The 14,269-nt window shown below is 36.9% G+C and overlaps 1 non-coding gene across 1 annotated transcript; it reads right to left on the bottom strand.

The window, feature by feature from the left end:
• Window positions 1-2,922: 2,922 nt before the first annotated feature.
• On the bottom strand, window positions 2,923-3,030 carry LOC148580245 (small nucleolar RNA R71). The gene has a single exon (XR_015896000.1). It is a non-coding gene; the product is annotated as a small nucleolar RNA R71 (small nucleolar RNA).
• Between the last annotated feature and the right edge of the window lie 11,239 nt (window positions 3,031-14,269).

The raw sequence follows: 14,269 nt of genomic DNA, 5'->3' as shown, positions 1-14,269 counted from the left end.
AACTTGATTGGGAGTTGATTATGAGGAGAACCTTGAGTTGGAATACTCAAGTGTTAATCTTAATTTGAAGTTGTTGGCTGACTCTCTAGTCTCTAATTCTAATCCATCCTTAGGAAAGGATTAGGATCTGAGGATATAGTTGGTTAGTTAGTTACTTGACTTTCTTTTATTGATTAAGGGATGACCAAGCAGAACAATAACCTTTTATTATTACACTTGGAAAAATTCAACAAGGATAGAAATTCCAATTAATCTTCTCCTGGTCAAGTCTTTTAATTGAATTATATAAATTCTCTCGTTAATTTCCATTGCTTCTATTTACAATTATTTATTTTTCTGTTTCTCAAACTCAAAAATCTTTTGGAAAACCTCTGACCAATAAGCTGCACTCTTTTGTCAACTCGTTGGGAGAAGATCTGGGATCTCTACTCCCAGTATTTTGTTCTTAATTTTGTGACAACTCTTTTCTAAATTGATAAGCGGACTTTAGTCGGTTGAGAACTGTACTTGCAACGCTGTTTTCTCTATAAATTCTTAATCGGCCAATTTTGCCACGTCAAACGTTGATGGCCAACGTGTGCGATTTGGATCCCAAACTTCTGAATTTGAAAAATCGCAACGATGCATACGCGTCCATGGCGTGTATGCATGGGTCTATCTTTTGAGAATCCATGCACACGCGTACAGCATAGCACGTGTACAGCACGCGCACGCGTGGAGTGGCCAACGTTGGAGGGAACGTTGCCAGTCCAACGCTGAGGCCAATGCTCTTCTGCCTTTGTTTAAAACTGGAAAATGATATTTTTGCATCCACGTACACGCGTGCAGCACGCGCACGCGTGGATGAGCATTTTCACCCCATGGGCGCAAACGCGCCAGGAACGCGTACGCGTGGGTAGAAAAACGTTGGCACTCCAACGTTGAGTCAAATGCCAATGACAGCAAATTCATATGGTTTTTACGAAGGCGTTTGAGTCAACGTTGGCCATCAAACGTTGACTCAAACGCCTTCTTAAAAACAGATCTCTTCTCAACAGCAAGGGAACCCAATTGGAGCCACCTCAACCCAATTCCATCAAGGCAAGAAGCCTAATTCAGAGATTGAAGATTAATGGAAAAAAGTGTATAAATAGCTTAGAATTTAAGTTAGGGAGGAACTTTTACTGGAGTTTCTACTTTTCGGTTCAATTTATTTTTCTGCAATTCTTCAATTTTCAGCAATGTATCTTTCAATTCCAATTTTCATTTTGAGAGCTTTGACTAACTAAACCCCTTTCATTGGGTTAGGGAACTCTGTGTAATTCAATAGATCAATATTAGTTTTCAATCATCTTCTTCTTTCTTTTCTCTTGATTTTGCTAGAAAGCTTTCATTCTTCATCCAATTGGATAGATAGTTATCTTGGGAAAGAAGCTATTCATAATTGGATCTCCTCGAAACCTTAGAAGAGGAATGAGGAGATCGTGCTAGGAATGCATTCTCACATTGGATTAGATTGGGGTTTGGATGGATATAGTGACATGTAATCCTACCAACACTTTGATCTATGAATTTGTGTGGTATAATCAGTGACCAAACTTCATCTCTTCCCATGAGCACTTAAATCAAGGAAGTGGGCAATTGTTCATTCTTAGAGAGATTGGTAAGCCAAGGAATTGGGATCCAATCACTTAAGATTGCCAAGAAGATCAATGAATGCATTGATTGCGGAAGAGATGAAAATAAATTTGATCTGGAGAATTATACATCTCCTGAACCCAATGATTCCCCCTCTCTGATCTACCCATTCTTTTACATTCTACCTCTTAAATTTCATGCTAAATCGCATTCCCATTTTAACTTCTTACAATTTAAGCTTCTGTTCTTTAATTTCATGCAATTTAAGCTTCTGTCATTTAATTTCTTGCAATTTAAGTTTCCCACCAAATTTATATTCAATAATTCTCAACCAAATCTGATTTTGCTCAACTAGAACAATTGTCTAATTAACATTGATCATCCAACCAATCCCTGTGGAATTCGACCTCACTCTACAGTGAGTTTTTACTTGATGACAATCCGGTATACTTGCTGGTAGGAAATTGTAGAGAGACAGTTTTTGAGTGAATCAAGTTTATGGCGCCGTTGTCGGAGATTGGTTTTGTATTGACAATTATTAAATTGGAGGATAACTAGATTGAGAACTTTTCTCTTCTTTTAATTTTTAATTTCAGCTGTTCATTTTTGTTCTATGCAATTTTTAGTTATTTCTTGTGAATTTCTCATACTTCTTTACTTTCCAGTAAGCTAACCTACTAACTATATGATAAATTGCTCTAACCAAACTAACTATACTCTGTTTTAGTAGACTCTGCATTTGCTGTTTCTTGTACTTATTCATTATATGATAGGTAGAAGAGAGGCCTCAACCTCGTTTGATAGTGAACCGGAAAGAACCTTCCTGAGATTAAGGAGGGAAGCAAGAGTAAAGAGGGCTGTTGGTGCAGAAGAAGAAGAGGGCTGTTGGTGAACAATCATGCCAGAAGAGGTGTAGCTAACCTTGCTGGATAAGAGAGGAGAGTTTTGGGCTCATACATCAATCCAAACCTAAGAAACTGTGGTAGCAGCATTCAAAAGCCAACTATCCATGCTAATAACTTCGAATTGAAGCCTCAGCTCATAACTCTTGTCCAGAACAACTGTTCTTTTGGAGGAAGTGCCAAAGAGGATCCTAATGAGCATCTCACTAAATTTCAAAGGATATGTGACACGGTTAAATCTAATGGTATTCATCCTGACACCTATAGATTGCTACTGTTTCCATTTTCTTTGAGGGACAAAGCATCAAAATGACTGAAATCATTTCCCAAGGAAAGCTTGACAACTTGGGAGGATGTGGTGAATAGATTCTTAACAAGGTTCTACCCTCCACAAAAAGTAAATACGCTGAGAACTGAAGTGCAGACATTCAGACAGCAGAATGGTGAGACTATTTACGAAGCCTGGGAGAGATTCAAGAATTTGACAAGGAAATGCCCCCCTGATATGTTTAATGAGTGGGTGCAACTTTATATCTTTTATGAAGGGCTGAATTGTGAATCAAAGAAAGCTGTAGACCACTCATCTGGATGTTCCCTTAAAAAGAAGAAGACCATTGAAGAAGCCATGGATGTTATAGAGACAGTGGCTGACAATGAGTATTTTTATGCCTCAGATAGGAGCAACAACAGGGGAGTCTTAGAATTAAACCATATGGATGCAATCTTGGCCCAGAACAAGATGATCACCAAGCAACTGGCTAAGTTGACCAAGCAAATGGAGAAGAATTAGGCTGCAGCTATCCATACTCAACCATCACCTCAGGAAGAATTGGAAACAGAAGAAGGAGTTAACTGGGAGGAAGCTAATTACCCTGGAAATTCATCTAGGCAAGCTCATAATCCATATTCTAAATCTTATAACTTGGGTTGGAGAAACCACCTAAACTTTGGATGGGGAAACCAACAAAACCAAGGTCAAGACCACAAACCACACAATCCAACTCAGTATAACAACTCTACTCACCAAAACTCCAACCAAAGACCATACCAGACTACACAAAATACTTATTCATAGCCACCATACCAAAGCCACAATAACCACTCTCAACACCCCAATTTCAACCAACCATCACCGCATGATAATGACAGAATGGCCAAAATCGAAGCTATGATTGCAAACCTTTGCAAGGAGTCTGAAGACATGAAGAAATTCAGGGAAGAAGTGAGGGGTAGTATAAAAAGCCCAGGAGAGGTTATTAAGAATCTCGAATCTCAGGTAGGACATCTTTCATAGAAAATTCCAATGTCCACTGACAATTTCCCCAGTGACACTGAGAAAAATCCAAGAGGGAAAATGAAGAAGGTGAGATGAGAAGAGTGTAAGGCAGTTACTCTTGCAAATGAAGAAATCCTAGAAGAAGATACCTACAAGCCAACAGAGCACAGCCAAGGAAGCTCCCAAAGCAACTTGGAGAAAAAGGAATAAGGAACTGGATCTGTACAAAGAAAAGAATCAACAAGGAAGGAAATTTCGAAACCTTATGTGCTAAAGGCACCATTTCCTCAAAGACTCAAGGGAAGTAAGAAAGAAAGGTCATATTCAAGATTTCTAGATATGTTTGCATCTCTCAGTGTCAACATTCCCTTTATCAAAACTCTCCAACAGATGCCTACATACATCAAGTGTATGAAAGAGCTGCTGACCGAGAAAGGAACCTTAAAAGGGGGACAAACAGTGACAATGAACAAGGAATGTAGTGCCCTCATCAAGAATGATGTACTCCTGAAGAAAAAAGATCCAGGGAGTGATTGGCAAGGATTTATACTGGTTCGGAATTCCACAAAATAATTCCGCTGTTAGTATAGTCCAAAACAATAGTCAATCCTCGAATCAAATTAAATTTGGTTTTGTCACATGTACAAACCCCAATGAAAATTAACCGAAGTATTTAGACTCCGAGTCGTCTGACAAAGAATTGTAATGAAATGGTCAATTATTGGCTATGAAGAACAAGGGGGGTTTGGTTGATAGAAGGGGCAATAAAATAAATGACAAGAAATGTAAAGAGAGCAATTAAAGAAAGCAATTAATAAAGAGAGACATTCATGAAAAGGTTTGAGATCATAGGCTTTCTATCCTAGTCATTAATCATAACAATACTTAACAAGAATTTATCTTATTTCGTCATCCCCAATGTTGGAAGAAGGTATAAGTTATCTTCCATTAGAGAAAGTCAAACAAGACTAGTTAATCTCAAGTCAAAAATCCTAATCAACTCACTAATTGAATTAGCAAGAGATTAGAGTCATTGAAAATGATATTAACTAACAACTCTAGATCACCATTCTAAATTGGGTATTAATGACTCAAGATTGCCCCATTATTCTTCCCAAGGCAAGAATGCTCAAAATTTACTCTAAAGCCCAACCAAGCATTTTGTTAAACACTTGGTGGGTACAAATGGAAAGCATGGTAAAAGTGCAAGATTAATAAATCTACTAACTATCAATTGTAAGAAAAGTAAATTCACAACTCAAATCAAGAATTAAAAGAACATCAAACATAAATTTCATAAAAGAGATCCAAATCCATCAAGAGTTCATCATCACAAAAGAGAGCATAAAAAGGAAATTAACAAGAAAACTAAGAGAATCAAGTGTAGAAGCATGAAATTGTAAAGAAAACAAGATGAGAACAATAATCAAAACAATGATCTAAGATGGAATTGAGCCTAAGAACCCTAATTCTAGAGAGAAGAGGGAGCTTCTCTCTCTAGAAACTAACCAACATGATGCTATATTACAAACAAGTGCTCCTTCTTTGCCCAAGCTTGAATTCATGCATGAAATAGTATCAGGGATTGGGCCCAAAATGAGCTACAAATCACTGGCCATGATTTCACTTTAGTGAATCATGCTGCTCCATTGATGTGCACGCGTATAGTGCGCTTGCGCGTCTCTAAACGTGAAGAAACTATGGAAAATTTTATATCATTTTGAAGCCCCAGATGTTAGCTTTCCAATGCAACTAGAACTGCCTTATTTGGACTTCTATAGCTCAAGTTATGATCGATTGAGTGCGAAGAGGTCAGGCTTGACACCATTACGGTTTCCTTCATTTCTTCATGAGTTCTCCCACTTTGCATGCTTCTCTCCTCACTTCTTCCATCCAATACTTGACTTACGAACCTGAAATCACTCAAAAAATACATCAAGGCATCGAATGAAATTAAAGTGAATTAAATTTAGCTATTTTAAGGCCTAAAAAGCATGTTTTCACATTTAAACACAAATCAAGGGAGAATTGCAAAACCATGCTATTTCATTGAATAAATGTGGGAAGAGGTGATAAAATCCCCCAAATTAAGCACAAGATAAACCACAAAATTGGGGTTTATCAAATCTCCCCACACTTAAACCAAGCATGTCCTCATGCTAAGAATAAAGAAGGACAAGAAAAAGGGTATGAACATTTTTTCAATGCAAATAAACTATATGCACCTATCTACATGAATGCAACTAAATGCAAAATAATTCTACCTACTTGGTTAAAAGTAAGTCAATCCCCAAGAACACATGAGCACATGTAGGGCTAAGTAGTATGATGATTCATGAATCCTACCAATTCAAATATCAAAATGAAGTACAAGTAGACTTGCAAGAAGAAAAGCTCATGAAATCCGGGAACAAGGAATTGAGCATCGAACCCTCACTGGAAGTGTTTGCACTCTAGTCGCTCGAGTGTATAGAGTTGACCACTCAATTCTCTTCTATTCATGCTTTCCAAGATTTGTTTTTCATCTAACAATCAACAATTATTCAATGCATGCATACATTCATCATGAGCACCTATTCATTGGTTGTAATGGGGCTAGGGTAAAGGTGAGGATGCATATGGTCAGTGAGTTTGGAATTTGAATCTTTGATTAACCTAAGCTCTCACCAAACACATATAACAACCTATACAATTCTAATACACAACCTAGCTACCCATGATTCCCACTTTTTCACATACTCATGCATTCTCTTTAATTCACATTCCATATGCATTGATTTTTATTGAACTTTACTTTGGGGCATTTTTGTCCCCTTTTTATTTCTTTTTCTCTTTTTTTTATTTTTTTCTTATATATATATATATATATGTTATTTTTCTTTTTCCTTATCATTTTTTTTCTAAATTATATACAAACATATCAATACATATGGTTTTACATATAGTGCATGAATACGTACCCAATTCCCAATATTTTTAACAAAATAAAAATTCCACAAAATAATTCCACTACTAGTATAGTCCAAACCAATAGTCAATCCTCGAATCAAATTAAATTTGGTTTTGTCACATGTACAAACCCCAATGAAAATTAACCGAAGTATTTAGACTCCGTGTCGTCTCACAAGGAATTGCAATGAAATGGTCAATTATTGGCTATGAAGAACAAGGGGGGTTTGGTTGATAGAAGGGGCAATAAAATAAATGACCTGAAATGTAAAGAGAGCAATTAAAGAAAGCAATTAATAAAGAGAGACATTCATGAAAAGGTTTGAGATCATAGGCTTTCTATCCTAGTCATTAATCATAACAATACTTAACAAGAATTTATTTTATTTCGTCATCCCCAATGTTGGAAGAAGGTATAAGTTATCTTCCATTAGAGAAAGTCAAACAAGACTAGTTAATCTCAAGTCAAAAATCCTAATCAACTCACTAATTGAATTAGCAAGAGATTAGAGTCATTGAAAATGATATTAACCAACAACTCTAGATCACCAATCTAAATTGGTTATTAATGACTCAAGATTGCCCCATTACTCTTCCCAAGCCAAGAATGCTCAAAATCTACTCTAAAGCCCAACCAAGCCTTTTGTCAAACACTTGGTGGGTACAAATGGAAAGCATGGTAAAAGTGCAAGAGTAATTAATCTACCAACTATCAATTGCAAGAAAAGTAAATTCACAACTCAAATCAACAATTAAAAGAACATCAAACATAAATTTCATAAAAAAGATCGAAATCCGTCAAGAGTTTATCATCACAAAAGAGAGCATAAAAGGGAAATTAACAAGAAAACTAAGAGAATCAAGTGTAGAAGCATGAAATTGTAAAGAAAACAAGATGAGAACGATAATCATAACCTAGATCTAAGATGGAATTGACCCTAAGAACCCTAATTCTAGAGGGAAGAGGGAGCTTTTCTCTAAAAAAACTAACCTACATGATGCTACACTACAAACAAGTGCTCCTCCTTGCCCAAGCTTGAATTCTGCATAAAATAGTATCAGAAATGGGTTGGATTGGGCCCAAAATGAGCTACAAATCGCTGGCCACGATTTCGCTTTAGTGAATCATGCTGCTCCAACGGCGTGTACGTGTACTGTGCACTTGCGTGTCCCTAAACACGAAGCAACTATAGCAAATTTTATATCATTTTGAAGCTCCGGATGCTAGCTTTCCAACGCAACTAGAACCGCCTTATTTGGACCTTTGTAGCTCAAGTTATGATCGATTGAGTGCGAAGAGGTCAGGCTTGATAGATTTACGGTTCCTTCATTTCTTCATGAGTTCTCCCACTTTGCATGCTTCTCTCTCCTCACTTCTTCCATCCAATACTTGCCTTATGAACTTGAAATCACTCAACAAACACATCAAGGCATCGAATAGAATTAAAGTGAATTGAATTTAGCTATTTTAAGGCCTAAAAAATATGTTTTGACATTTAAGCACAAATCAAGGGAGAATTGCAAAACCTTGCTATTTCATTAAATAAAAATGGGAAAAGGTAATAAAATCTCCCAAATTAAGCACAAGATAAACCACAAAATTGGGGTTTATCAGGGAGCTTTCATATTCCCTGTGTCATAGGAGAAACAAAAATTGACAAAGGATTTTGTGATCTAGGAGCTAGCATAAATGTAATGCATCTATCTCTTATGAAGAAGTTGCAAATTAATGAGCTGAGGTCCACGGATGTAATCATACAATTGGCTGATAAAACTCAGAAGCAGGCTGAAGGAGTAGTTGAAAATGTGTTGGTGAAAGTGGGAAACTACTTCCTCCCCACTGACTTTGTTGTTCTGGACATGAAGGAAAGCTACCTCCTTCCCATTATTCTGAGGAGACCATTTCTAGCCACTGCTAGAGCACTGATAGATGTGGAATAAGGAGAGTTAATCCTGAGAATACATGATGAACATCTCACCTTCCATGTATTCAAACCTACATCTGAGTCTGAACCAGAACCTAAAGAGCTGAAGGATGATCACAGTAACATGTGCACAAAGGAAAGCAACAGTGAATCAGCAGCTGAATCCCTTAAACAATCCTTGGTAAATAAGCAAGAATCTCAAGAGATACAGTAACCAAGAGAACTCAAGAAAGAACTTAAGACACAAGAGTTGAGAGGAGCAGCTAACAAGGAACTCCGTGACACAATAATCACTGGAGCACTACTGGAAGAAGGGAAAAGAGTTGTGAAGAAATTTCCAAGAGGATGGAGAAATAAGAAGATTCCTACAGAAGATTTTTCCCCTGGAAACAAGGTGATATCATCCCTCCATCCATTAATCCCAACAAAGCTTCCAACAATTCCATCTCAGTTACCCCAAGTGTTCACAGTCAAAAAGGTCCTTTCCTTGGAACATGTAGAAATCATCAAGGAATCAAATGGAGAAAGCTTCACTGTGAGGGGAGAAGATTTGGGGCATTACAATCCACCTTAATAGTAAACCAACCGTCAAGCTAATGACGTTAAAGAAGCGCTCCATGGGAGGCAACCCATGATTTAGTTTCCTTGTTTTTAATGCTTCAGTATGAATAATAATTATTGCTCCAACATGAATTCAAGCTCTCATAGACAATTTTGACAACTATCCATGATATTGTGAAGCATATGATCCAATTCTAGGTTTGGTGTTCCTACACACACACTAAGACACGTTTCAAAAATAATGATCATATTGCCATGTTGACGTGTGTTTCTTGGAATATATAGCCAAACATTAAGTTTGGTGTTCTATATATTGCAAGAACAAGTCATGAGAGTCAAGGTTCTTTTCAGTTTTGAAAGTCATGAAAGTGCAACCATGTTTATAATTTTTAGTTCATGTTAAGAAATAGAAAAATAAAGTGTTTCTCATGATGGTTGAACCAAAAGTGACAATAATCCCGTTGAGATCTCAATGATAATACTTGGAGGAAGTAACACTTTGAACCATATATCCAAACACTAAGTTTGGTGTCCTCCAAGACTATATAAAGCACAAAAGGGGTCACGGATGGATGAACAATCATGAAGAACACTAGTCAAGGTTTTAGTTTTAAATTTAAGCATTGCTTGCCTTGAACTTACCGCCACCTATTTTTATTCTTTTCTTTGTTTTGACATGATGGATAGGTATGCAGAAGAATAGCATGATGAAAGGGACAAGGCAATGGATGGTGAAGATAGCATGAGGACAAAAAGTAAGTTGGAGCAGCCCGTCCACTTGCACTTCTTTGCATGCACCGAGGACGGTGCAATCTTTAAGTGTGGGGAGGTCGATACTGACTTTCGTGGGTTAGTTACTTCCTTCTCAACACTAATGTTTAATTTTCTTTGTTAAATTAGTTGTTGCATTTGCATGTTTGTTTGATTTTTGTGCATATTTTACCACTGCTTGGTTAAAGTAATGAGTTTCTTTTCAAGACCCTTTTTATAGCATTTCACTAATATAAATTAAAAAATTTGTGTTAAACTTGTTTGAGGATTGTAATTTGGAACATGAATTATAGCAAAGAACACACAACCTGTGAGATTTGAGCTTGATTACATGGTTACATTATTTAACCATAATATTTTATTCTTGTGTGTTTTCTTCTCTATGATTGCAATCTTTGCTTTGTTCCTGTCTATATGTTCATTGTTTAGTATATTCACATGCTTTCATATGATTGAGGCCATCAATTATTATTAGCTCACTTATCCCAAATAGCCTACCCTTTCAATCACCTTTTTTTGCCACCTTGAGCCTTTTAATCCCCGTCTGTTCTATATTTTACCACATCATTAGCCTTAAGCGAAAAAACAATTAATTACCCCAAGTGAATATTTGGTTAGCTTAAATTAGAGATTGTGTATCAATTAAGTGTGGGGAACTGTGGGAACTTGGGTTGATGAAAGTGTACTGTGTCTTGTTGACAAAATATTGGGAATTTAGGTGCATACTCATGTGAGACCAGAAAAATTAAAAAAAAAAAACCCATATACATTGGTATGTTATGTTTGCTTTTGTGATTCAAAAAAAAAAAAACAAAAAAAAATATTCAATTAATTAAGTAAATAAGTGAACGAGGGGACAAAATTATCCCAATATTAAGCTTAATAAAAGATCAATGCATATGTGGTGAAATTAAAGAAAAAAATTGGATACATGAGTATGTGATACAAAAGTGGGAATTATGGATAGATAGGCATGAATTTAGAATTACATAGAGTATGTATGTGTGTTTAGGTGAGAGCTTAGGTTAGTGATGCACGAAAACTTGTCTCTCAACAAAATTTCCTTCGGCAAGAATACCGAATTGTCGTCAATTAAAAACTCACAATAGAGTGAGGTCGAATCCCACAGGGATTAATTGGTGAAGCAACTTTAATTAGAGGAATGTTCTAGTTGAGCTAAGCAGAAATTGAGTTAAGGAATTGCAGAAAATTAAATGGCAAGAAAGTAAATAACAAAAAATGTAAATGCTGGAAATAAATGGCAGAATGTAAATGGCGAAAAGTAAATTGCAGAATCTTAAATGGGGAATTGGGAAGATGAGCATAAAAGTAAATGGCAGAAAATAAAGAGAATGGGTAAGATCAGAAATGGGGGATTCATTGGGCTTATGAGATGTTGCATTCTCCGAATCAAGTTCATTCTCATCTCTTCCTCAATCAATGCATTCATTGATCTCCTTGGCAATATTAAGTGATTGGATTCCAATTCCTTGGCAACCCAATCTCTCTAAGCTTGAACAATTGCCCAATTCCTTGATTTAATTGCTCATGGGAAGAGATGAAGTATGGTCACTGATTATACCACATGTATTCCCAAATCAAAGTGTTGGTAGGATTATATGTCACTATATCCATCCAAACCCCAATTTGGTCCAGCATGAGAAAGCATTTCTAGCATGATCTCTTCATTCCTCTTCCAAGGTTCCGAAGAGATCCAAGTATGAATAGCTTCTTTTCCAAGACAACTACCCAATTGGATGAAGATTGAAAGCTTTCTAGTAAAATCAAGAGAAAAGAAAGAAGAAGAATAATGGAAACTATTATTGATCCATCAAATTACAACAGAAGTTGTAGAGAAATTGAAATTAAAAAGTACATTCTGAAATTAAAATTAGAAGTTGTAGAGAAAGTAAAAATATACAGTATAGTTCTCCAAAAAATGCCAAGCTCCCTTACTAGTTCAAAACTACTATATATACTACTCTTCTGATATTCTAGTTGGCTCTTCAAGTCTTGGATATGGGCCTTTGATCTTTAGTTGAAGCAGTTACAGTCTTCAGTGGGCTTAGCTTTGCTTGCAAAGAGAAAGTGAATCAGGCATGGTAGCAAGTTAGTTAGGACGTTAGTGGCGTTAATGTAAAGTGTAAATTCGGGTTTGAAAACGTTAGTGACGATAACCTTTTTCACTAACGCTCCATACCTTAATTGACTTACGTTAACTTCAACGTTAGTGGCACTAACGTGACCACTAACGTTGGCTTTTGGTCCTTCGTAAACGTTATTGGCATTCACCTTTTCCAATAACGTTGCTCCTTGCTTATTTTCCCCACGTTAGTGTAACTAACGTGGCCCTTAACATGGGCATGCCCATGCTTCGAGAGCGTTAGTGGCACTCACCTTTGTCACTAACGCTTCAAACGCCCCTTCTTCCCACGTTAGTGCCTCACGTTAGTTGCATTAACGTGACCACTAACGTGGTGGTGATTGCCATCTCCAACGTTAGTGACAAAGGTGAGTGTCACTAACGTTGGCCCATCATTCCTAGCTCCATGTTACCCTTCACGTTAGTGGTCTTAACGTGACCACTAACGTGGGCAATATTGGCTTAGTCCAACGTTAGTGACAAAGGTGAGTGTCACTAATGTTGGCAATTCCTTGCTCCTCCCACGTTAGAGTTCACGTTAATTGGATTAACGTGACTCTTAACATGGTCAAGTGTGCCCTTTTTGGAACGTTAGTGGTATTCACTTTTACCACTAACGTTGGAGCTCCCATTTTCCTCCATGTTAGCTCCCACGTTAATGTAATTAACGTGGGCTATGATGGCTTTCGAAGGCGTTATTGGTGATCACTTTTTCTATTAACGTTGAAAGCTGGCTCCCATTCCACGTTAGTGGTCACGTTAGTGAAACTAACGTGGCTGCTAACGCGACTCTTCTATGCTTCCCTTGTCCTGAAATCAAGCAAATAAAGTGCATCAAAGCTTGGTTCTTAATCATGAGATTATGCATCATCTATTTTATCATTCAGTTCATGCAAACTCTCATAAAATCATGCAAAGTTCACAATGTTTGCTTGAATCAAGGTGTAAGTGTATATCTACCCAAAACTTGCTTATTTACTAAGAAAATGCATGAAACTACCCTAAAACAGTAAAGAAAAGGTCAGTGAAACTGGCCAAAATGCCCTGGCATTACAACACCAAACTTAAAGCTTGCTTGTCCCTAAGCAAGTACTGAAAGATAATAATGATGAATGAAAGAACAAGAGAACAAGTTCTTATTATAGAAGTAAAGTTCTTCTTTTATGGGGTTTCATGCATATCAACTTAGGTTCATTCCTTTACTGGTTTTCAGGTCTTCATCATGCTCTTGAATACTTGCTTGATTGCTTCCTATGAGATCTTTATTCCTTGATATCCCTTTCTTTTCAGGGTTTATTGCATTCTTAGGCTAAGTGCTCTGTGATGGGGCAACTCTTTAAAATAAGCGTTCAGCCAACACTCCCGGGCCAGTTGGTTCAAGGTGCTAGGTGTTGAAACACCCCTAGGGACTTACTCCCTCAAGTCTCTCTCCCCCATACATGCACACCACAGGCATATGGTTTATTATTTTCTTTTACTTGAGGTCTTGGTGTCCAGCATCTCGTTGAATCACTAAATGTTCTGTAGCAAAGTTGCTCTTGATAGTGGATTTTCAGTTGATAATCCCGGGTTAGTTAACCCAAGTTACCAAGTGATGAAGCACTCTAGAGAACTTATTCATCCAAGCAGATCCTTTACACAGGAACACCACAGACACATCCCTCAAGATTTAAACCCTTGGTGCCTAGCCTTATTTCTTATTATTTTTCTTTCTTTTTCAAACTCTTATTGTTCTTTCCCTTTTTCTTATTAAGATCTTGTTGTTTAGCTAGTCTCATAGAATGTGCTTCGAGCATGTAGTTCAATACACATGAGTGCCCTTATACCTTATAGGTGATCCAACTTAACTTATATATTACCACCCACAAACCTTGAGGACTCACTCCATAAGATGAACTACAGTCTAGTTTTTCATAACATTTTCTTTTATTTAATCTTAAAGGGAAAGCATACAATTAAGCAAGCTGAAAGTGCAAACAAGTAACTTGGACCAGCACACATAGAACTAATAACTGCAAATTCTAAAGACAGAATTGAAAATGCCTAAGCTACTATGGAAGCATATTCTATTTCATACATGATTTTCCTTATTTAATCATTGAAAGAAAGAAAAATAAAAAGGAAC

This window comes from Arachis ipaensis, chromosome B10 (genome assembly GCF_059453495.1).
Source record: "Arachis ipaensis isolate K30076 ecotype BB chromosome B10, ASM5945349v1, whole genome shotgun sequence".
Taxonomy (NCBI): Eukaryota; Viridiplantae; Streptophyta; class Magnoliopsida; order Fabales; family Fabaceae; genus Arachis; species Arachis ipaensis.
The sequence above is the reverse complement of the archived record's forward strand: the minus strand, read 5'-3'. Positions and strand labels throughout refer to the sequence as shown.